A 26424-nucleotide genomic window follows, 5' to 3' on the forward strand; every position below is an offset into this window, starting at 1 on the left:
GTGAGAAGTCAACCAAATACTGGTTTATCTTCATTCAAAGTTAAGACTTTTCCTTTCCCCTCTGATGTGCTAGCATCCGTAGACGGTGACCACCAGACTTCGCAACTGTAACCATCTTCTGTCCTTTTAAATAAGTTTATATTATATCTTGCTGCCAGCTGTCATTTCTACCAGTAGTTATTCTTTTGTGTGTGTGTGTGTGTGTGTGTGTGTGTGTGTGTGTGTGTGTATAGTTTCCCAGTTTTAGGGGTCACTGTTTTATTCAAGTACATGCCCTTGTTTTGGTAGACTCTTTCCTCATCTTCTCATAATCAGGAATCCAGCTACCAGTTATTGTTACAAGCTTCCTCAACATTTTGTGGATTCTATATCCAAAGGAGAAATCTCTCCTGAAACCTCACACTTATTTATGAGAAACTCTCACACCTCCCTATGTGACACATCTTGGAAGTTCTGGATTTGTCCTTCATCCACCTGATTGCTCAACACTGTAAAATGGTGAGAACTTACAGCAGGACCACACTGTACAATGTCAGTCTTCATACTGGAGATCTCTAGTCTTGAGGTTGCTACTAAAAGTGGTATGTAACATAAAGTTTTATGTTAGTTTCTAGTTCAAATTTTATTTTATGCTTATTGTGTAAGGTCATTAGAAATGTTTGACCTAGAAGTGGTTAAAATAAATACTGTGGATAAAAATTAGCAGAGGACAACTTAGGTAAAGAGGGAAAAGTACTTGTTACAACTGGTTTCACTCAAAATTAACTGATTTATAATAGGTATTATTATAAATACTGGTCCATACTTTTAGGTTAGTCCTACATTCACTTGGCTGATGTCAAAATGAAACACTGAATGATTTCAGTCTCCTACATAGAACAGATATTTAGAGGCCAAATCAGCAAGTCACTCATGAAGATTTACTGATGATCTAAGAGTTGAAAACTTCCATAGCTTAGGCCATGAAGAGAATCCAAGATGTGGAAGATAGGAAAAGGGTGTGAATTAGTTCTTGCTTGACAAATTTGGCTGGAGCCTGAAATATCTAAAGCTAACAGAGCAAAATAAGCAAGTAGGAAAATAAAATCACTGAACATGCTGAAAGGGTTGAGTCTGGACAGGTTAATTTGTCTAAAACATCAAAGAGAAATCTAATAGGTATATCTGTTTTAAAGGCTCTTGTATGAAAGATACAATAAAAGTAAAAGTGCTAATATGGGGTTGGGGTGTAGCTCAGTGGCATCTTGCCTGCCTTGCAAGTGCAAGGTCCTGAGTTCGATCCCCAGTACCAAAAAAAAACCCACCTGTTAATATGCATCCTATAAATTTATCACTGTATTTTCCTTTTACTAAAATAGTATAAATCAACTGAAATGCCTGACCTGTCTGCTTTAAAAAAAGATGAGATAATTATCCATGTGGTCTAATATGGAATCTGCCTAAGGTGATCTAAATGGATGTTGGTCAATTACAAACCAAGATCTACTTTGAATTTGTTATAGTCTTGAAAAGATGTGCTGCATTATTAATTGTTTTTTTGGCTACTATCATTTTAAAAATTTAAAATATTTTTACTCACAGGATATTTCCAAAATTTCTTGTGGATAGAAGGATAACTGTATCAAGAACCATTTATACATAAATATGAGGCAAATAATTTATTTCTTATATGTACTGTATATTTTTAAGCCACTAAAAAGCCAACATGTCACTCTTTGTGTGTAGAATTTCTTGTACAGGGTTTCAAAAGTATCACAAATACAATGCTGGGGGATAAACAGCCTTTTGAAGTCAGATAGTTAATATTTAGTTGTTCCAATACAATTTCAAGCAAATACCAACTGGAAGACCAAATCCAGGAATTCATAGAGGAAACAATCTCCCAAACAACAAGGAATATCAAGGGGATCTTCTTCCATTTGAGTTGTAGTGCTGGTAGTATAATGCTGCCAGTCAGCCAGTGTATTCAGATTATGGAATGTTTACCACATCATCAATTTTCAAAATGCCCTGGACAGTTTCAGTTGCCAGGGTCAGAGCACTGACTGAAACCAACAAAGGCTGGACAACCATTTCCTCCAGAATGTTGGAAATACCATCCTTTCAGACATTAATGCCTGTAGTTTTTTCTCCTTGGGCATACCAGTTTCTTAGTTCTGTTACTGTAGAAATGGGATTCAGGCCAGCATTTTCAGCTAGTATAGATGGAATGACTTCCATAGCATCTGCAAAAGCACGGACACAGTAGGATTCCATAACACTCAGTGTTCTTGAATATTCAGTCAATCTCAGGGCCAACTCTATTTCTGGAGCACCACCTTCTGCAATAAGAGCTCTCTTCTTCACTAAGCAGCAAATAACACACAGGGTATCATGAATGGAATGTTCAGCTTCTTCAATCACCAGTTTGTTAGAGCCACGAACAACAATTATAACTGTTTTCCCAGTGCTTGCACAGGCAGTAATCTTGAGCAGTTTGCCAGAACCATTTAAATTGACCTCCTCAGCTAACTCAGCAGAACCTAGCATATCAGCAGTGAATTGGTCAATATGAGCGACTGGCTTGATTCCAGTTGTTTTACAAATGAATTCAATGTCTTCTCTTTCAATATCCTTAACCACCATAATTTTCATCTTGTTCAGAAAATGTAATGCAAGATCACTAAGAGCATCTCTTAGGATAGACTTCTGTATGAGAAGGACATTGCACCCTGTTTTTTTAATTTGCTTCACTAAATTTAAAATATAGGCTCTCTGCTCTCGCAGCACTTGGTACATCTGGGCATAGTCAGAAACTACTATTTGATTACCCATATCTGTTTTGGGAGCAGATAAGCAAAACTGAATGAGCCCAATCTTAGCCTTTTCAACTCTGGTTATGCCAGAATTTGCCACTTTTTGGGTAAGAACTAGCCCTTCCACCAAATCACAAGTCATCAATTGTCCCACCATGCTTCTTAACTATTTTAATATCTCGAAGATCTACACTAGTAGCCACGGCGGGGTCAATCACTTTCATTACTGCATTTACACTCATTGGAGAAAGCCGACTTGAATACTGGGAAACCACCTTTGAGTTCAATGAAGTGGTTGCACTATTTAACAAAGTTTCTCTGTCACTCAGTTCCACAGGCTGAGACATGTCAGTCAAGATTTCAAGACCCTTTTCCAGAGCCTTCTGGAATGACTCAGAAATGATGGTTGGATGAATCCCTTTCTGAAGAAGCTTAGTACAGGAATCTAAGAGAGAGCCAGCAATGATGACCACTGATGTGGTGCCATCTCCTGCTTCTATATCTTGAGCCTTAGACAGTTCCACCAGCATTCTGGCTGCTGGATGTAACACTTGCATTTGTTTCAGAATGGTGGCACCATCATTTGTAATGGTGCCTTTCCACCTTGAATCACCTTTTCCATCTTGAATCATTTTCATTCCTTTAGGTCCAAGGCTTGTTCTAATAGCATCAGCAACAGCTTTGGCTGCCGAAATGTTGCTGAAGCGGATCTGGGCCGGCTTGTCATGGTCCTGATAGGCGCTTTTCCCGGGGCCTCCAGCAGTCCCAGCAGGGGCCCCACTCTGGGTTGCCACGTTCTCTGGCATGGCAAATTTAACTAAATCTGTGCTGCCTCAGCAAGGACAGATGGACACGGATTTTGGTAGGCTGCTATATGTACTGTATTAGTGGCCCGGGGATGTAGCTCAATGGTGCCATGCTTGCCTGGCAAGTGCAAGGTCCTGAGTTCAATTCCCAATACCGGAAAAAAATTGATGTATTAGATTTATGTTAGAGTAACAAGATATTACAGATAATGCTTGGGATAATTGACTTATAAACAGAAAACGATTATTTTCACTTCAAGTTTAGAAGATTACAGTCCATGATTGGTTAGTCCTGCTACTTTTAATACTGTGGTAAAGCAGCATATCATGGCAGGAGCATGTGGCCAAGAAAAACTATTCACCTAATGGCCAGGAAGAAAAGAAGTAGAGAAAGAATAAGTGCCAGTGTCCGACCCATTGTTTCTCAGGAGCACGTACCCAGTGACCTGAACCCTAAAGACCTCTCAGTAGGCTCCACACCTTAACGGTTCCATTATCTCCCTGACTTGTGGACCAAACCGTCACATAGACCTTGAGAAGACATTCATGAGCCTTACTGTTCCTCCCCTGGGCCCCACAGGTTCATGGCCATTTCACAATGCAAAATGAATTTACTTCTATTTATTTCACTGAAGAGTATGGCCTCAATGTGCATCCATTTAGCCATAGATGTCTCCAGTTTCTCATTCTTTATGTCTGAGTAGTACTCCATTTTATTTTTTAAAAAGCCCACATCTTCTTTATCCAGTCTCCAGTTGATGGGCAATTGGGCTGTTTCCAAGTTTTAGCTATTACAAACCGTGCCACTATGAACATGGGTGCACATATATCACTGTGGTATGATTCTTTTAATTCTTTGGGGAAGACAAGTACTGGATAGTTTCTCTGGTGTGAGAAACTGAAAGTGTAAATAAGGATTGAAATGTATACTTGATAATGTGAAATAGGAATAAAAGGTCTAAAGGGGAAGGGGAAGAGGAGGGGTAGGGGAAAGGAAAGAAGGCAAATGAAAAAATATGAGAAAAGAGAAAAAATGGAAACAAAGTCTTTGTAGATAGGGAAGGGTGGAGGGTTTGAAGGGAGGGCAGGGGAATGGGGAAAAACCAAGAACCAAGATATATCATGTAAAGGTACAAATTCCCAATGACAAATGTCATCATATTGTATACCTAAAATCTACCAATAAGATTAATGAAAAGAAAATGAATTTAGTTCTTCCCTAAGAATACCAATGTTCTAAATGTTCCAGTATTGCTCAGGGTGTCCTCTAAGATTTAAGGCAAACTCCAGTATGAACCTCTATAAAAAATTAAATAAGAAAATTATGTACTGTTTTTTTTTTTTTGGTATCGGGGATTGAATGTGGGGCCTTGCGCTTGCGAGGCAGACAGCGGCACCACTGAACTGAAGCCCCAGCCCAGAAAGTTATGTACTTTTGAGACACATTGCTGGGACCGACACAGAGTACACATTCCACTTCCAAAATGAAGAAGGGAGATCGGCCCAAGGCTACATAAAGCCCAGAAAGGTTAACATAAAATCTTAACGCTTGATGTTAGGTACCCAGGTCTGGCTATTGTAGAATGGAGGCTCCCAAGGGCTTGGGGGCTTGGAAAACATCAACTCTACAGTTTGCTGATTGCATCCCACCGGCCAGTTCCTTGAGCTGGTCCTGTATCTTGTCTATGGCTTCTCTTGCCAGGTGCTTCAGGTTCTGGTTTCTCTTTCTTCCAGGGGTCTCTGCTGCAACCTTAGCGTCACTCCTACTGATTCATTACAGTTCACCCACAGCCTGGCCTGCTGGGCTTTCCTTTGAAATTTCTGTGGAAGCTCCCATGGCTTCCTAACTCTTGGATCCTGCAACCACCATGTGGAAGATGTCAAGATCCACTGCCAGAGCCAGCCATAACTGAACCACTCGGACCACAGCTGCAGTGGCTTCCATGCACCTTGCCAGTTGAATATGGGAAACAAATCTCAGGGAAAGGATTTCCTATGTAGTCCTGGGTGGGAAAGGCACTCTGAAGCTTCCATCTCAAAGAATTCTGGAAAAGTCTTTAGCATGAATTTGCATTTGAACACCTTTGGGCCTGTGATAGGTGGGATAGCCTAGTAGATTCCTGAAACATCTTTTCTATGGGCCTGGTGAGAAGCACTTGTTTTCTTTTTATCAGAGCTAATAAGCATACCCTTTTTAGTCATAACTTTATACTTTATAAATGTTATTTTTTTCTCATACAATGCTGTAAAATTTTCAAATATTTCTGCCCTTTTCTTCCTGGCTCTTTAGTCTCACTATAAATTTGGCTAAAAGTAGTCAGTAACACCCGTGTTGCAGTTTGAGTGCTTTGCTGCCCTGAAACTACCTCCACCAGATAAACTAGTTTATAATCTATAAGTTAGACTTTTATAAAGTCCAAGGAGTGGACAAAATGCAACCAAATTCTTTGCCACAGTATAACAAGAATGCCTTCTAGTCCAATTTCCAAGAGAGTCCTCATTTCCATCTGAAGTCTCATCCACAGAGCCCTTACTGTCTACATTCCTATCAGCATTCTGGTCTTCTGAGTTATTTCCAGAATCTCCTATTTAGCTCCACTTACAGCATTCCAAGCTTTCTCTGGCTTGGTTCTCTAAACTTTTCCAAACTCTTTCTGTAAACCAGTTCCAAAAACATTATCTCAGGTATGTCAACAACTACTCCACTTCTCAGTATTAATTTTTTGTGTTGGTCAGACTGTTACTATAACAAATACTTGTGATAATCCACTTGTGAAGAGAGAAGGTTTACTGTGACTCACGATTTGGAGGTTATAGTCCATGGTCAGGCAGACCCAATGCTTTCAGGCCTCTGATAGAGGTGCCAGATAGCAGTGATGGGAAGTGTGTGGAGGAGCCAAACTGTATAACTCATGGCCAGGAAACAAAAAGAGAGGAAGAGGAAGAAGCCTGGTCCTTGAATGCCTTAATAGGACAGATCCCAGTAATTTGAATATCTCCTACTGGGCCCGCCTCTTAAAGCTTCTAATACCTTATAATAATCTTATCCTTGGGAACAGGCTTTTGTGAAACATTTAAAACCCAAATCAAAGTGTTATGTACACATTATTTCTTTTTATCTGCACATATGCTATTCCCTTACAATATTATATGGTATGTGATAGAATAAATATGAGGATTTTGCAAGCCATTAAGGCAGCAGAATATGAAATAGGAAATCTTCTCTGTGTGATTTATTAACAAGTAATACCAAGCTGGGGATTTAGCTCAGTGGTTTCACCGCCTGCTGAGCAAGCAGAAGGACCTGAGTTTGATCCCCGGTACCAAAAACAAACAAACAAACAAAACAAGTAATACCAAATATAAACTTTATTGCATATATTATATTGTCTTTCCTTTTTTACATGAGTTACCTTGTTTAAACCATTTACACATTTTATTATGCCAATTAGAGAAATATAACAATCCTAAAAGGAAAGAAGGAATATTCTTTCACAGGGAAAAAAAATAGAAAAAACCCACAGATAATTTCTGCTGGTTCTAATGGCTCTTGCCCAGCACCTTTGGTCAACTTGACGCTTTGTTGGACAGTAGCTTTCAGTGTAGCACTGCCAGAGAAAGCTGGGCTGGGCATGAACCAGCCAAGGACTCCTCTACATCCTCACACTCTGAGTAAATCTTTGCTTACTGGCAGGCTTATCCACTGGTTGGAGTGCTTGACTGGAAAGGAGAAACAGATATAGATGTGAAAACTTGAGGTTAGATGAAGGAATGGAAAAGTTCAGGAAAAAATAAAAGGAAAAGATTTAAGAATTCATTTCCTTAAAAATAGCAAAAGAATGGAATTTTTAGAAAGATGAACTGAAGTGATAATTGTTCATAAATGATTTATAACCACCCAACTCCTGCTCCCACAGAATTTTTAAAGAGAGTAATACAGTGAAGAAAGCATTTAGATGAAGATATCATTATAGGCTTCTTATAAATTCTTTACACTTAGAAGAAGCAATTCTCAATGCAAGAAAAAGACAAAGGTTTACTTCGGGGAATCATTCCATTTTGAGTGCTACTTCTGTTCACATTATTCTTGACCTAGAATTTAAAGGATATGTTTCTGTCCGAGTTTTTCTCAGATGTCTATAGATTATTGAATACTGACTATCATTTCCATTTGTCCTTATATTAAATCATGTTAACTTATTTAACTTTGTTAACAAGTGGCACACTAACAAGACTGGATGGTTCAAGCGATACTGGAGAATATATAATTTCTATCCCTGATAGCCATAGAAAAAATGAAAGAAAAATATTTATTTATTGAAAAATAAGTATTCAAATTTGTCTGCATTGAGAATTTAATTATGGTATAATAATGTAGAAAAACATAATTGAATTATTAAGAATACCATAATTAAAATAAAACAAAAATTATAGTAAATAAAGGTTATGGAATATTTGTTATTCTACATACACATATTTGATTTTCAAAATAGATGAAATCTTTAATTTTTGGAAAGAAGATTATAATGATCAGGAGCACATAATTAAGTCCTTTGCAAGAACAATGTGTTTTCAGGAAGACCATTGAAAATGGCTATAAATAAATATTAAAATATTTTAAATAATACCATCAGACTTTGTGACTTGTAGCCATTTTAAGCAAACCACTTCTATAGGTAAAACATATGTAAGTAATTAAATATGCATAAGGATAAAAAAGGAATCCACACTGCTTGAAATATCTATGGATGGCTAGACCCTTATGAGAGAAGAAATCAAATACTGATAACTTTTAATCAATATTTTTCTATAAAGATGTTAAATAAGAGAAGACATATAAATACATTTTCATATGTATCAATTGTTCAAAGAAAAGTTTATGTTTTCTGTCACCTACTGCTTAGGGGTCCATCAGCATGGCATACAATGTATCTGGTGTGAAAGCACAAATCTGCCTTCTAAAGTTGTGTGATCTGACTACTAATTTTTATTTTCTATCATTTCTAAAACCAAATGTAATAAACATTTTAAAAACCTGCTTTCTATTGAGAGTTTAAATAAATAAATTCTGAAGCTTAACAAAAAAAGGTTTATATTTTCTGAATACCTGGCTGTGTCATGTGAAAGATTATGCAAGACAGAATATAACAAGAAGAAATGAGGATTAAGAGAACAATAAGGCTCAAAATGAAAGGAGTCCCATGGGGTAGGTGAGTTATGTAGAGGCAGGAGAGATGTAGAAAGCAAATAAGAGCAATGAACAGGTGTTAGCAGTTAAAGATCATGGCCTGAGATACAGTAGCCAGGAGGTCAATGTATTCCTCAACACTAACAGTAGAAGAGATGGCACTGGAGCATGAGCTGAGAAGTTCAATTAAGTAAGTTTCCCAGAGGCAAGATAACATATTATAGAAAACATGAAAGAAATGCTAAGAGATGGTGATATCAGAACTAGAAGCATGTAAATCCATAGGAAGCTCCAGAAAGAGATAAATAAAATTATAAAATAAGCAATATCTTCAAAATAAAAAAAAATAATATAAAAATTCTCAGTACTGCAAAAAAAAGGAATTTCAAAAGGAAAGACTGGTAAATTCTTACTTACTACAGTGAATTTTAAGAATATCAAAGTCAAAAGGAAAATTCTGAGTATTTCAGAGACCTACAAAAGAGCAAGATTTAGATGTATTTCAGCAGCACCACTGGATATGAGTATCAAAGGGATAATATTTTTAAAGTGTTGAAAATAAAGAACTTAGAATTTTAGAACTTTTCAATCAAGCAAATTAAATCCAAATGTGGCAATATAATGAAAATATTCCCAATCACACATGATGTCAGAAGGTTTTACTGAAAGACACATTGAAAACACCTTTAGTTGTATACCCAGTTGAGAGGAGAAACTATTACAAGATAATCCTGCAAGAAATATAGTAGTCATATTAAATTCCTATTGCTGGTGATAGGTAACATGTTCAGAGATTCTAGAGATTAGAGATTGAAAGGTAGACATCTTTGTGGTGGGCTTTCAGTCAGTACTACATAAGTTAAAGTGTTGAGATGTTTGTTAAGATCATATTCTTAAAAGTTCAGGGAGAAGGGGCTTCCATTTCTGCCAAGATGAAATAGCCCCATTCCTCCCAGGACCAGTTCCTTCCAACTAAAAATTCCTGAATGTAAAGAGGAAATGAAGCATAGGTAGTTTCTGAAAGATAGACAGAGAAAGCAGGTTGCCTAGGACTCTCAGGACTTGTACCACATAGGAGGGAGCTCCCTAATCTTCCTTATCCTCTCATTTATCTTAGACAGGGTGTTGCATAAGCCTCCAACTGAAAACCACCAAGAGGTACAGATTTTTCAAAAGTCTGTTCCTCTTAGATAAAAGGCCAGGGAAAAGACAGTCTTAACAATAGGAAATGTTGGTAGAATAGCTCTCCTGTTCCAGCCAAACTCCAAGAAGAGAAAGTTGTCAACCCTACACCTGGCTGCTAGCAGGGAGGTGTTCCAACTCCCCTGGCTGGGTGTTGTCAGGACCAGAGTGGGATGTAACCTCCCATTCTCAACAGGTTGAAGTGGGAAGTGCTTCAGTTCTCTTGCCAGGGCAGTACCAGTGGAACTAAGTAGAAAACTGATATCTATTTATTACCTAGCAGAAGCAGGCAGCATTTCTATCCCTCATCACCATCTCATCCCTCATCCCCACCCAGGTAGGGTGAACCCCTTCCCTTCCCTGACATGGAGGAGACTGCACAGGTAGGACAGGTGGCCACTCGCCTCCCCAGGAATGAGAACGTCCCTGTGGAGAGAAGAGACTGTATCACAACCTGGCATCAATGAGGCAGAACAAGTTGGCTACACATGAATTCAGGGGAAACTGGGAAATGCAATTTTTATCTGGATGGCCATATACTTGGCTAAATCTCTATTATTCTGTGTGTGGCTGAGACCAGCTAGCTGGTCAGCAAATCTACCCCATTCATTATGCAAGAGGGGAAACATATTGGGAGGGGCACAAGTAGTGTCAAATTGTTTATCTTATTCACCACTGGATTGGATATAAAAGCAAGTTCTGTGTGTAAGAAACCCCCTTTAAGTACACAAAGATATTGAAGGAAAAGGATGGAAAGTGATATATCATGTAAACACTAATTAAAAGACAGTCAAAATGTATCCATTAGTGTTAACTAAATTAAATCTTTGAAAAAGGAATAGTAGTATTCAATACAGGGTGAAAGAGGCATTTCATACCAATAAAGGGGTCAATTCATGAAAAGAATATAGAAATCCTAATGTGTATTCACTTTGTAGCAGAGCTTTGGAATACATGAAGCAAAATCTGATCTAATCACAAAGAAAAATGCAGAAATCCAAAATGATATTTGGTAAAGAAATACATTCTTTTCCTACAGTCAGGAGGCAATGGTATCTGCACTCATCTGGTTCATTAGACCCTACACTATAGGTTCTATAACAATGTAAGGAAAGGAATGAAGACAAGAGACATCATATTTGAAAAGGAATAAGTAAAATTAAGACATTTTATTCACAAGAGTCCTGATATATGTAAAAACAGTAAAGACTATAAAACAGCTAATATAAAAGGTATTTACTAATCACTTGCACAACGAAAACACACTCAAAATATTACTGAGGGAAATCGAAGGCCTAAGTGGAGAGATACACTCAGTGCACCCCAGTGTGGTCCTTACCCTGGGACCACAGCCAACACAGAGCTATCTAGACCATGGCTGCTGACAGCTGGTGAAGGAGAAGTTGAAGTTAAGCACACTGGCTTTTCACACTTCACCTGACAAATGACTCATGTTACTTCTGCTCACGTTTCATTAGCCAACACCACTGGCCAAGTGTAAATGTAACGATGTAAGGAAATACAGTTTTTCCTCAGGAAGGGGCCCTGGATATTATAGTAACACAGTCTACCTTCCCATCTAAGTTATTGATTAAAATCCAAAGGAGAAATTGCAAGAGGATTTAAGGGTTGGAATTTTGGCCCTCTAAACTAGTAAACCATGTTTTCATTTTAGGGAAGGAAGAAGGGGGAACCCTTTAAATTGACTTCAAATGCACCATAGCCAAAGAGTGACTCCTGACTAAACGCAAAGGTTATTTCAGTGATCATGAGAAATTCTTAAGAAATTCCCTTATTTTTCCAAGATATTCCAGCAGATTTTCTGTGTTTACTTGAATTACTTATTTATATTTTTCCATATACAGAGAGATTTTTCTCCTGTGAAAATTCATACACTATAGAATGATTTCTCTAAATTCTTTAATTGTTCATTGTCCCCAAATATGCAAATATTTATTTTGAGTTAGGGCTTATCATGGAATGTAAATTCCATGACAGCAGGGAATTTTGTCACTTGTTTTGCTGCTGTAGTCTAGTACATGCTGGATATTTGTGTGTCCAATAGATATTTGTTAAATAACTACAAAGGAATGGGTGAATAATTACAAGTTTAAGTGATAATCTTATTGTACAGCTGTTCAGTTCACCAAATTTTACTGCTCCTCTTTTAAAAAATCTGTTTATTCTAAAAGAAGATACTATAAAATTTAGAAAACAACCACAGATTGGTGGAGATCAAGGAGACATGATAACTAAGCAAAATATGATACCGTTGATTGGGTCCTGGAATAGAACATGGATACTGGTGAAAAAATTTGGAAAATTCAAATAAAGTCTAGAGTTCAATTGATAGTATCTTGCCAGTGATAATTTCTTAGATTTTATAATGGTTACATAAGATATTCATACTAGGAGAATCTTGGTAAAGAGAAGACAGAAATTTCTCTGTTGAATATTTGCAATGTTTTGTAAACCTAAGATAATTTTTAAAAATTCATTAAATTTATTGGTACATTTTAGGTATACAAAAGGTATATATGATGACATTCATCATTGGAAATTTGTGCCTTCATGTGGTATATCTCGGTTCTTATTTTTTTTCCCATTCCTCTGCCCTCGCTTCAACCCCTCTACCCTCCCTATTTACAAACCTAAGAAATTTTTTAAATAAAAAGTTACTGACATTTTTGTGACCATTAGAAAATTTTATAGAAGGATTGCCTATGTGTATATTGTCTCAATATGTGGTTTTTAATATCATGAATATATTGTTAGCTTATTGAATATCTTTATTTTTTAAAAGAAAGCAAAATATTTGGGGGCACAATGTTGTGATTTTTAAATTTTTTTAAATACTCTTACAAAAAAGGTGAATATAGGAGTGAAATGATTTGCAAAATATTACAAATTAACATAGCTCATAGATTGATACTAGAGTGGAGAAGGTCACAGATTTATTCACTTTACTCATTGTATGTTCCAGGAGTAAAACTTTGATTTAAAAATACATGCTTTTTATATTCGTCTTCTATTAGTGTATTCTCATGAGTACACCTTCAAATAATTCTATTTGGGAGTGCAATAGTCTTGCATTAGTTTATAGAATCCCAGTATTTTGGAGGAGCTAAAATTCTAAGGGAAAACAGCCTCATCCTGTTGCATCCTTTAAGAGATGAAGCAAGAATTTCTAAATTACCTGTGGTTACCAAGTTTTACTCTGCCACATGTTTGATAGAGATAGGGAGGTGATCCAATTACTAACAAAAATATTCAAAAATACATTTTTTTGAAGGTTGGCTTGATCTTGAAAGACTTTGCTCCACGCTTTAAAAAATGGATAGTGGGATAGATTTCCCCTTACTTGGAACAAATTTGTGTGAAGATAATGTGGCTCAGAGTTGTGATTTTCCTTATGTGACCAAAACGTATGAAGAATTTATTTTAGCAAAGCTAATATACTGAAAATGGCAAAGTTGAAAAACAGCAAAGACCTAACACTTTAATCTGAGTTATGTCATGAGGCTTACAAAAAAGCCTCCAAAGTTTTTTAAAGACTTTATTTCACAGGCCACTATATTCATGTATTCAATTTTTTTGTAGCCAAATCATTTTCAATGATAGAATTACACACTCATTATTGATGTTGGCTCTATGGCCACATTGGAATGCTCTTTCAGCTTTATAAAAGCTAATTTTTCTGGGCCCAGATGCTTATGATAATTAAAAATGGCTAGGCCCTTTCTGTATTTCACTTAATTATAGCTACAATTCCCTTTTAATCATTTTTTAACCTATTCACTCAGAGAAAGAGAAATAAATGTTTAAACCAATCTAGCTTCTTTTTATTCTTCAACCAGTGGGCATTTCCTCTTTTTGTTTCCTTATTGTTTTAAACATGATTTTCTAAAAGCCCTCTTCTGTGTAAAAAATTTAAAAATAATTTAATTGATTCTATGTTCAATAATAGCAATAAAATTCTTATTTGTTTATTTCTATTTTCAGTTTATCATATTTTGAAGATTCTTTTTTCTATCATTTGTATACATTAAACCACTTTTTTCATTTTATTTTTTGGCTTTATTGTTAACCAACAACTTTTTTTCACAGAGAAAATTCATTTTCTCTACAAAACTTAAAAATCTAAAATGATTATTTGAATATTGAATTTGTAGAGTAGGGAGCATTGGTCCAAAGGCTCTCTTCTAAAATGCTGGGGGTAAGGGAGAGAATTTTGTCAAGAAAGCTCTATGCAAAGCAATTCTTGCTTCCTGAAAAACTGTGGACATTAGCAATTTCTGATATTTTTATTAGTTAAAAGAAAATACCAAAGTCATCCTTCTGCGGTTTCGTCTTTTTAACTTGAGTCCTAGTTTCCATTTTTCTAGGCAGCAGTTTCTTGTTCCTTGGTACTTTACACTGGCAGGGATGATAGGCCTCTAAAGAAAATTTTGAATGAAACTGCTAGGGTATTAGATAACTAGAGGGTTGCTAATCCTGTTACTGAACTGATTCATGAGTAGCCTTTATAGCTACAGTATGTACCTGATCATTTCACACCCATGTTATCCACAGTGCTAAGTGGTTTTACTAAGTCATAAATCTAATCTGTCTCTTCCCTGCTTAAAAATCTATGGCTCTGTTTCCCGCGAGGTAGACCAAGCTACTTTTCAAACCACATAAAGCTTCACATCTTCATAGAATGGGTTCTCATCTCCAATTAGCCTCATCACATGCAACTCTAGCCTTAGAATTTATGGTCTATTTCAAGTTATTTGAAGATTTCTATACTTCACATGATGCTTTTTACCTCTGCATCTATGCTTGTGGATTGAGGAATTCACTCCCATTAAAATAAAATTTTAAAAATTAATTGAAGTAGTCCATTTAAAGCTATGAGAATTGAGTTAACTGCGCTCAAGCTCACAGTTCTATATTCTGTTTCTGAATGTGTGAGGTAATGCTTTAGTGTTTTCAATTAAATTAATGTGCATTTCTGGGGTCTAATATTTTATGATGACACTAAATTTCAGTTCCTATTTCTATGAAATGCTCAATTTCCCTTCCTTGGACTATTCTTTTCTAATTGTGCCAAATCATTATAGATGCATGACAACATCAGTTTACTGCAGTTTTCTAATATGAAATGTTCTCATACGCAAACATGATATGTAATATCCTGTTACACAAATATAACAGAATACTCTTTTGAAAATTAATTTTATTGGTACTTTTTGATATATATATAATGATAGCATTAATCATAGGGAATCTGTACCTGTACATAATGTATCTTGATTCTTTCTTTTTCCCTATTTCCATCCCCTTCCTTCACCCACTCGTCCCCTCTTCATTTACAAAAACTTTGTTTCCATTTTTGCATCCTATTCTCTTTTGTTCCTTATCCCCTCCTTCCCTTTCGCCTCCTCCCTCTCTTGTTTTCCTTCCCATTGGAAGACTTTCATTGTACTTCCCAATATCTATCATCCATTTTGGTACTCATTTATAGTTTTGGTTTCTCACACAAGAGAAATAATATGATATTTAAACATATGTGTCCAATTTATTTCATATAAATGTATGATCTCAAGGTACATCAATTTACCTAAAAATGTCTCATGTTAATCCTTTTTATGGCAGAGTAGTATTCCATTGTATATGAAAACCATATTTTTTTGTCCATTCTCCCTTGATGGATATCTGTGCTGTTTCCAAGATTTAGCTATTGCGAACTGTACTGCTAAAAACAAGGATGTGCATATATCACTGTGGTATGATGGTTTTAACTCTTTCAGCAAGATACCAAGACAGAGAATAGCTGGATCAAATGGAACTTCTAGTTTTAGTTTATTGAGGAATCTCCATACTGATTTCCATATTGGTTGTACCAGTTTACACTCCCAGTAATAGTGGAGAAGAGTTTCTTTTTCCCCATAGACTTGATAGCATTTGTTATTCATTGATTTCTTGATCATAGCCTTTTTTTCTGTGGTGAGATGTAATCTCAATACTCTGTTAATTTGCTTTTCTCAAATGACCAGTGATGTTAAATATTTTTTAATATATTTATTTGTTCTTTGTACTTCTGCATCTGAGAAGTCTCTATTCATTGCAGATACCTATTTTTTGATTGGGTCCTTAATTGGGGGTCTTAAATTTAGGGGTCTGATTTTTTTTTGAGTTCTTTATATATTCTAGATATTAGTCCTGTATCTGAGCAAAAGCTAGTAAATTTCTTTTCCCATACTGTGTGTTGTCTCTTTACTCTATTGGTAGTTTGCTGTGCAAAAGCTTGTCAGTATGATGAGATCCCAGTTAATTCTTTGCAATGTTTCCTGTATCATCAGGGTTTTGTTCATAAGGCTTTTGGTTATACTTATGTCTTCAACAGTTTTACCTATTTTATTTTCTAGCAGAGTGTTTATGCTTTAATTTTTAGATCTTTGATCCACTTTGATTTTAGTTTAGTGTATATTGAGAGATATGGGTCTACACTTAATCTTCAGCATGTGGAAATCCAATTTTCCCAGCAACGTTTATTAAAGAGGCTATCTTTCTTCCAGTGAAGGTGTTTTCCCCTTTGTCAAAGGTGAGATGGTTGCCTGCACTTGGAATTGTTTCTGCATCTTCTACTCTGTTCCATTGATCCTTGGGTCTATTTATATTATGGCAGCTTTGTAATGTAATTTCAAGTCCAGGATTGTGATGCCCCATGCCTTGCCTCTGTTGCTCAGAATTGTTTTGGCTACTCTAGGTCTCTTCTGGTTCCAAATAAATTTTACAATTGCTTTCTCTAGTTCTGTGAGGTACTCTATTGGTAATTTGATTGGGATTTCATTAAATATGTATAGCAATTTTGGAAATAAGACAATTTTTACTATATTGGTTCTTCCTATCTAAAACAAGGAATATCTTTCTATTTTATGATATCCTCTTCAATCTCCTTTTCCAAAGCACTGTAGTTTTCAATGAAAGGTCTTTTACTTCCATCATTAGATTTATTCTTAAATATTTCATTTTTCTTGATGTTATTGTGAAAGGTGTTGTTTCCCTAATTTTTCTCTCAGTGAGTTTTTTTTTTTTCCTTTTTCTGGTACCCAGGACCGAACTCAGGATCTTGTACTTGCAAGGAGGGCACAGTGTCAGTGAGCTAAATCCCTGGCCCTCTGAGTGAGTTTTTAAATTTGTGTACAAGAATGCTATTGATTTTTGAGTGCTGACTTTGTATCCTGCTGTGCTAGCAAGGGCTAAAGAAAAAAGATAATAGAGACTTTCATAATTTCAATTATATGGGGTGATGGTGGTGGTCAGTGCCTTAGAGTGGGCAAAGACACAAACATTCTGAGCTTGCCATTATTTATTGGGTTCACAGGGACTCCCAGACATCTCAGAGGGTGGCAGTAATTCTGTGACAATAAGGATCCTATGCTGATGAGGATCTTAGGTTGATGAGGAGTTTATGTTGATTAGGATGATGAGATGATCAAAATATTCTTATAATAGTGGGTGGGTGAGTTAAGCTGATAGAGAATTTGGCCCTTCCCTGATGAAACCTTTCTTTTTTTGTGTTAGTACTGGGTTCTTAAAATACCATGATGTCTTCAGATGATGTGTTCTTGCTGTTGAGCCTCACAGCATCATGGGACCATTGAGGCCTCAGATAGCCCTAATCATAACTTAATTGTGAAATGATTTTCCCCCAAAATTATGTAGAATGGCTCTTGATATGGAATATTCTGTAGACATCCACTAAGTCTATATGTTCAAAGGTTTGAGTCAGCTCTGATATTTCTTTGTTGGGTTAAATTGGGATGGCTAATTGTCAATACTAAATTGCTCTCATAATTGAGGAAGACTGTTGCCAGATATGTCATTTAATAAAAGCATATATCAAAGCAGAAATGTTCTTTCCAATCAATATTTTCCAAACACAATTGTCTGAAGTTAACATGTTTTAAAATTTAATATTTTGAAAATTAAATAACATGAAATTAACCATTTCAATGTGAACAATTCAGTAACATTTAGTACATTCACAATGTTGTGAAACTGCCACCTCTGTCTAGTTCCAAAACATTTCTATCATTCCAAAATGAAACCTTGTGCACATTAAACCATTTCTCCACATTCTTCTTTACCCTCAGCTCTTAGCAACCACCAATCTTCTTTCTCTCTGAATTTACTTATTCTGAGTGGTTCATACAAATAGGATCATGCATTACCTAGGTTTTTGTCTTTTTCACTGAGTACATTTTCAGGGTCATCCACAGTGCAGCATGTAACAGCATTTTATTTCATTTTGTGGCTAAATAATATTCTAGTGTGTGTGTGTGTGTGTGTGTGTGTGTTCAGCCAATGATGGCTTTTTGAGCTATTTCTATCTTTTGGCTATTTTTATTGTGCTGCTATGAACATGTGTATATGTGTATTTTTAAAAATACCTGCTCTCAAATATTTTGGGCATATACTCAAGACAGAAATTTATGACTTATTTCATAAATCTGTATTTAACTTTTGAAGGAGATAATAAAATATTTTTCATAGCAGTTGCACCATGTTATATTTCTATCAGCATTATGCAAGGATTCCACCTTTTCACATCCTTGCCAACTCTTACTATTTTTTGTTTTTCTGATTATAGCCATCAGAATGGATGGAAAGTGGTACCTCACTGTGGTTTTATGTATCTCTAATGATCAAGGTGCTGAGCATCTTTTCATAGACTTGGTGCTTATTTGTATATCTTCTTTGGAACAATGTCTACTCAGGTTTTTTGCCCATAATTTAATTGAATTGTTTGTCTTTTGGTTTTTGAGTTGTAAGAGGTATTTATATATTGTGGATGCTATACTTTTTCCAGATAGGTTTTGCAAATATATTTTCTATTCTGTATCTTCACTTTCTTGATAATGTCTTTGATGTGTGTGTTTTCACTTTGAATGAGTCCAATTAGTCTATTTTTATTTTATTGTTTGTGTTAATGGTGATATGTATGTATAAAAAAAGTCTTTGCAATAAAGATGACCATTGTGAATTTATGAATTTGTGTCTTGGAAGATGTTATTTGCATTTAAATGGACAACTGAACTTACAACAAGAAAGCACCAGTAAATGTATACTTTCTTCACAAAACCCCATTTTTGGGAAGGAGAAAATTTTTAAATCAACATTTTGTGAGACAAAATGAAATGAACAAGACATTTCTGATACTTCAATAAAAGTTGCTTAAAATTTACTTTTTTACTTTTTTATTTTTAAATTACTGTTTAAGTGGAATCAGCCCGCTGCAGACAGACAGCTCTGTGCACGCCCTACCGAGGTCAGGAGTCAAGTGGAACACACCGAATCAGCCCTCACCCCACCAATAATCCACTGGACACCGCCCCCCATGCTCCTCTGTATAGCCACCTGGTTCCACACTACAAAGACACAGAGGACACTGGACCACCAGACCATGGTACTGAGTCCTGGTGCTCCCAGCCCAGAGGAAGGGGCTTCTGGGCCACCATCCCTCCCACTGCTCCAAGCTCAGAGGAAAGGGCTTTTGGGCCACCTTTTGTCCTACTGCTCCTGGCCCAGAGGAAAAGGCTTTCGGGCCACCATCCCTACCACTGCTACCGGCCCCTGTCCCATCTCTCCCAGCTCAAAGGAGGTAATCCATGCAGGCGCCAACAGCACCCGCCCACCCCCACCCCCCAGTTGAAATGAGGAAACACTTAAATAAGTCTCAAAAGCAGACTTCCAGATTACCTACAACAACCCCAAAGGGAAATGAGATGGAACACTCTGATCCTCAACCACCTGGACCCACTGAACTGACAACAAAAGGGGACCTGGAAAAAATGAAATCAGAAATAATTTCTCAGATAACAGGAGAAATTGTGCTCCTAGTGCAAGACATGATTAATAAATCTAGAGAGGAGCTGAAGAACATGATGGAATCCCAACATAGGAAACAAATGGACTCCTTAAAACAGATGCAAATAGATTTCCAGGACATGAAAAACTCCATTGAAAGTCTACACAGCAGAATGAGCCAATGTGAGGACAGAATTGCAGATATAGAAGATAAGATTGCAATTAGTGACCAGGAAAAGAAAAATTGCTTCAAAATTATAAGAGAACATGAGAAAACAATCCAGCATCTGCTAGATGATGCAAAGAAGAATAACATAAGACTGATTGGTCTCAATGAAGAAACAGGAGAGAGTGGAGATGACATAAAAAATCTCTTTACAGAAATAATGGCAGAAAACTTCCCAAGCAGGGGAAAAGAGCTTGACATACAGATAAGTGAGGCATATAGGACACCAAATAGCCTTGATCAAATAAAATCTACACATAGGCATATAATTGTTAAGATTCCAGAAACACAACAGAAGAACAAAGTTCTATAAGCAGTTAGAGAAAAGAATCACATACAAAGGAAAGCCCATCAGAATCACAGCAGACTTCTCAACACAAACAATCAAGGCAAGAAGAGCTTGGAGTGACATATTCCAAGCCCTAAAAGAAAACACCCTCCAACCCAGGCTGATGTACTCTGCAAAACTATCTTTCAAAATTGATGGAGAAATAAGATAATTTCATGACAAAGAACACCTTAGCAACTTCATGAATATCAAACCAGCACTCCAAAGAATTTTACACAATATCCTAGGAACAGACATTGAGAATCACAACCCCAGGAAGCAAAGCAGAATGAACCCATCTGGCATGACAAGAAATTAAATGGAAAGGGGGAGAACCCAACAAAAAGAAAACGTCTTGGCAATAACAAGTCAATACGTTTCAGTTATAACCATCAACATTAATGGTCTCAATTCACCAATCAGAAGAAATAGACTGGCAGAATGGGTCAAGAAGCAAAATCCAACAATATGCTACATAGAAGAAACACACTGACTTCAAAATAAAACTCAAACTGAAAGTTAAACTGTGGAAAACAATATTCCATGTGAAGGGAACCTGAATAAAAGCAGGAGTAGTTATCCTCTTTGCAGATCAAGTAGATTTCAAACCAACACTGATTAAGAGAGACAAAGAAGGACACTACATCATTGTAAAGGGAAAAATCCAAGAGGAAGAGATGACAATCATAAATATCTATGCACCAAACACTAGTGTGCCCAACTGTATAAAACAAATACTAATGGACATGAAAAGTCATATATGCTTTAATACAATTGTAGTGGGGGACCTCAACACCCCACTGTCACAAATAGATAGATCAACTAGACAAAAAAATAAGTAATGAAATACTAGAACTCAATCGAACTCTTGAACAAATGAACTTAACAGATGTATACTGAGTCTTCCACCCCACAACATTGGAATACACATTCTTCTCAGCTGCACATGGGTCATTCTCCAAAATGGACCACATACTCATACGTAGAACATGTTTAAGTAAGGGCAAAGGAATTGAAGTTATCCCCTCTATATTATCAGACCATAGTGCAATGAAATTCAAGATCCATAGCAAAAGAAACTCAAAACATTTCATAAACATGTGGAAATTGAAACACAATTCTGAATAACAAATGGGTCACAGAGGAAATTAAAGAAAGAATCAGACAGTTCCTTCAGTTAAATGACAATGACAATAAAACATATCAGAATCTATGGGACACAATGAAAGCAGTCTTAGGAGAGAAATTCCTAGCAGTGAATATGCATATTAGGAAAACAGAAGGAGCCCAATTAAACAACCTGATACTGAACCTGAAGCTTCTAGAAAAAGAAGAGCAAGACAACCCCAGAGCTCATACAAGGGAGGAAATTATAAAGATCAGAGGAGAAATCAATGCAATGGAGACTAAGAGAACGATACAAAAAATCAATGAAGCCACCACTTGGTTCTTCGAAAGAATCAACAAAATTGACAAACCCTTAGCCAACCTTATCAGAAAAAGGAAAGAAAAGTCCCAAATTCATGCAATTAGGAATGAAAAGGGTGAAATTACAACAGATCCAGCAACAAATCCAGAGGATCATCATACAACAAATCCAGAGGATCATCAATACCTACTTCCAGAACCTATACGCCAATGAGATGAACATCACAGAAGAAATGGACAGATTCCTAGATACATATGAATTACCAAAGTTGAATGAAGAAGACCTGAAAATTCTGAACAACCCAATACCAACCAATGAAATTGAGAATGTAATTAAAAACTTATCAACTAAGAAAAGCCCGGGCCCTGATGGCTTTACTGCTGAATTCTACAAGGCATTTAGAGAGAAACTACTGCGACTACTGTTTAAACTCTTCAATGAAATTAAAAGGGAAGCAATACTCTCAAATTCATTCCTGGAAGCAACCATCACCTTGATTCCCAAAGCAGAGAAAGACCCAACTGAAAAGGAAAACCTTAGGCCAATCTCACTAATGAACATAGATGCAAAAATCCTTAATAAGATACTGGCAAACAGAATGCAGAAGATCATCAAGAAGATCATACACCCTGATCAAGTGGGATTCATCCCAAGGATGCAGGGATAGTTCAACATATGCAAATCAATTAATGTAATACACTATATCAATAGAGCCAAGGACAAAAACCATATGATTATCTCCATAGACGCAGAAAAAGCATTTGGCAAAATCCAACATGCATTTATGGTAAAAACTCTACAAAAAATTGGAATAGATGGTCTCTACCTCAAAGTGATAGAAGCCATCTATGAAAAACCAACAGCCAATATCATACTAAATGGTCAAAAACTGAAATCCTTCACACTCAAATCAGGAACAAGGCAAGGGTGTCCACTATCACCACTCCTGTTCAATATAGTTCTGGAAACATTAGCCATGGCAATTAGACAAGAGAAAGAAATAAAAGGAATAAAGATAGGAAATGAAGAAGTCAAATTGTCATTATTTGCAGATGACATGATACTCTATATAGAATACCCCAAGAACTCCACCAAAAGTCTTCTAGACTTAATAACCAAATTCAGTCAAGTAGCTGGTTACAAGGTCAACACACAAAAATCAATAGTTTTCCTCTACACAAATGACAGACTCACTGAGAGAGAAATAGGGCAAATAATTCCTTTCACAATAGCATCCAAAAAACTGAAATACCTAGGAATCAACCTAATGAAAGAAATCAAAGACCTCTTCTCTGAAAACTATGACACTCTGAAAAGAGAGATTGAAGATGATATCAGAAAATGGACAGAGATCCTCTGCTCCTGGGTAGGAAGGATTAATGTAGTGAAAATGGCCATACTTCCAAAACTGCTATATAGATTTAATGCAATTCCAATTGAGATCCCAGAAGCATACTTCATGGAACTTGAGAAAACAATCAATTCATTTGGAACAAGAAGTGACGCAGAATAGCAAAAGCAATTCTAGGTCACAGAGACATGGCAGCGGGTATCACAATCCCCAACCTGCAACTCTACCACAAAGCTACTGTGATAAAAACAGCATGGTACTGGCAAAGAAACAGACTTGAGGAGCAGTGGAACAGATTAGAAGATGCAGAAACAACGTCAGACACACTCAGCCATCTCACCTTCAATAAAGGAGCCAAAAACCCTCACTGGATGAAAGATTGCCTCTTTAATAAATGGTGCTGGAAAAATTGGGGTTCAACTTGCCAAAGATTAAAACTAGACCTGTATCTCTCACCATGCACTAAACTAAAATCAAAATGGATTAAAGATCTAAATATTAAAATAGAAACTCTGAACCAGAGGTTAGGTAGAACTCTCGAAGACATCGGTGTAGGAAAAGATTTTATGAACAAAACCTCAGTTGCCTGTGAACTTCCTCAAACAACAAGTGGGATCTCTTCTTATTAAAAGGCTTCTGCACAGCAAGAGAAACCACCAGCAGTGTGAAGAGACAACCCACAAAAAATCTTGGGAAAAAATCTTCACCTGCTCTTCCTCAGACAAAGGTCTACTATCTCGAATGTATAAAGAACTTAAAAAGATCAGACCTCCCAAATTTAAAGACCTAATCAGAAAATGGGTATCTGAAATGAACAGACATTTCTCAGACAAAGAAGTAGAAATAGCAAAGAAATACATGAAAAAATGTTCAACATCACTGGTCATTCAAGAGATGCAAATGAAAACAATACTGTGATTCCACCTCACTCCAGAAAGAATGGCTGCTATCATGAAATCAACCAATAACAAATGCAGGTGGGGGTGTGGGGAAAGAGGAACCCTGCTCCACTGCTGATGCGAGTGTAGACTGGTGCAACCACTGTGGAAATCAGTATGGAGATACCTCAAAGAACTAGGACAGGAATTCCCATTTGACCCAACTATTCCCCTGCTGGGTATCTTCCCCAAAGAATTAAAAGAATCATACCACAGTGATATTTGTGCACCCATGTTCATAGCAACACAGTTTGTAATAGCTAAAACTTGGAAACAGCCCAAATGCCTATCAACTGGAGCCTGGATAAAGAAAATGTGTTTTTTTTTAATAAAATGGAGTACTACTCAGCCATAAAAAATGAGAAATTAGAGACATTTATAGCTAAATGGATGCACATTGAGGGGATACTCTTAAGTGAAATAAATAGGACACATATGTATAAATACTGAATAGTTTCTCTAGTGTGAGAATCTGAAAGTGTAAATAAGGACTAAAATATATAGTAGGTAATGTGAAATAGGAAGAAAGGGGCAAAGCAGAAGGAAGTGGGAGGGCTAAGGGAAAGGATAGACGAGAATGGGATTAATATGAGAAAATGGAAAAATAGGAACAGAATCTTTGTAAATAGGGAGGACTGGAGGGATTGAAGGTAGGGCTGGGCAAGGGTGAAAAAGAAGAACCAAGAGAGATTATGTAAAGGTGCAAATTTCCAATGATGAATGTCATTATATTGTATACCTAAAATGTACCAATGATTAGAATGAATAATCGATAATGCAAAATAGGAAGAAAAGATCCAAAGTGGTAGAGGTAGTGAGAGGGTTAGGGGAAAGGAAAGAAGGGAAAGGAAAAATGATGAGAAATGGAAAAAATGGAAATAAAGTCTTTGTAAATAGGGAAGGGTGGAGGGCATGAAGGGAGGGCTAGGAATGTGGAAAAAATAAGAACCAAGATGCATTATGTAAAGGTACAATTCCCAATGAGAAATATAATTGTGTGGTATACCTAAAATGTATCAATAAAAGAATTTAACAAAAAAAGTTACTATTTAAGTGAAAATGGTATCAATATCAATAGCTTCATTATAAATATTCTGATTTAACATTGCATTGATAGAAGCATTCAGCCAGAGAACCCAGAAAATATTTACTTTCTTCTGATTAAGGTTTATTTTTGGTTAGAGTAAAGCGGGTATTTAAGGCTGTGTTCAAATTGTCTTGAACCTTTTTTCTTTTTTTTTGGTACTGGGAATCGAACTTGGGACCTTGCACTTTCGAGGCAGGCAATGGAATCACTGAGCTAAATCCTTGGTCTTCGAAGCTTTTTAACTCATGAAACCTTGCACAAATTAATCACTTTGAGAAGAAAGAAAACTCACAATAGATTGCCTCTTGGTGTTTGACACACAGCAGATTGTATCTTTGCAATACAAACTCATCAATTTCATGGAAGGGATGAGACAATTCAGACCAAACCTATTACTGAAAATCCATCAATCTAAAGTCAAGCACTGCAGTTTGCCTAAGTGTATGTCTACATGTGCCACTCTTCTCTTTAATGAAAGTATTTATTGTGTAATTATTATGTGTAAGTGCTCTCCAGTTCCCTACAAATCCTTAAAAGTTTCTACTCTCTTTGTGCTCTCATTCTAATGACAGAAGACAAACAATAAATAACAAAGCATCTAAACTAAATAAGAAGAAAACAATACTTTTGGAAAGTGTGCTACCAATATGGAAAAACAAAATTCTAAATGAAGATTCCATAGTTGCATTTTGAGAGGGCAGTTGTAGCCCCCCCCCCCAATACAAGCCACAGTTCAGAAAACTTGATGATTAATGACTTTCAATTTATAACTTATTTTTGGCATAAACCTCCTATGCTGAATTTAAACTAAGTGGTCAGCTGAGCCTAGGTGGGACATTATCACAAACACACAAGGAACAGACTGAATGTAGTGTTTCATCCCAATGACAGGCATTTCTGGACAAGGGAGCAATGCTTGTCCACTCAGAACTGAATCATCTTTTGTCAGGCTGAGAAGGAAAGCATTGGTGTAGCCAGGAGTTCCTTCAGGCAGACGTCATTTGGGTTCTCTAATTTAATAGGGTGCAAATAGACCCTAAAATTAAAAACTCAGTTCTCTGTTTATTCTGTTTGGGAAGCAGTCAATAAGCCCCACAAAACATGAGCTCTTTGCTATGTTTCCAATGTCAGCTGTCCCTGTGGCCAACTTTCGCTTGCTATGAAAGGATTCCATTGACTTTCACCAACTGAAAACACAGGAGGCTGACTATCCAGGAACCCCACTTTATTTTCAGTTAT

The 26424-nt window shown here is 36.5% G+C and overlaps 2 pseudogenes; one reads left to right on the forward strand and one right to left on the reverse strand.

The window, feature by feature from the left end:
* Positions 1 to 1971: 1971 nt before the first annotated feature.
* LOC101721323 (T-complex protein 1 subunit delta pseudogene) lies at positions 1972 to 3635 on the reverse strand (annotated as a pseudogene).
* Positions 3636 to 3966: 331 nt separating this feature from the next.
* The window catches only part of LOC101720958 (ubiquitin-conjugating enzyme E2 Q1 pseudogene), a 140571-nt pseudogene continuing 118113 nt past the window's right edge, over positions 3967 to 26424 (forward strand).

The sequence above is a fragment of the Heterocephalus glaber genome, unplaced genomic scaffold, assembly GCF_053883595.1.
Source record: "Heterocephalus glaber isolate CG9 unplaced genomic scaffold, H.glaber_assembly_v1.0 deba00001553, whole genome shotgun sequence".
Classification (NCBI taxonomy): Eukaryota; Metazoa; Chordata; class Mammalia; order Rodentia; family Bathyergidae; genus Heterocephalus; species Heterocephalus glaber.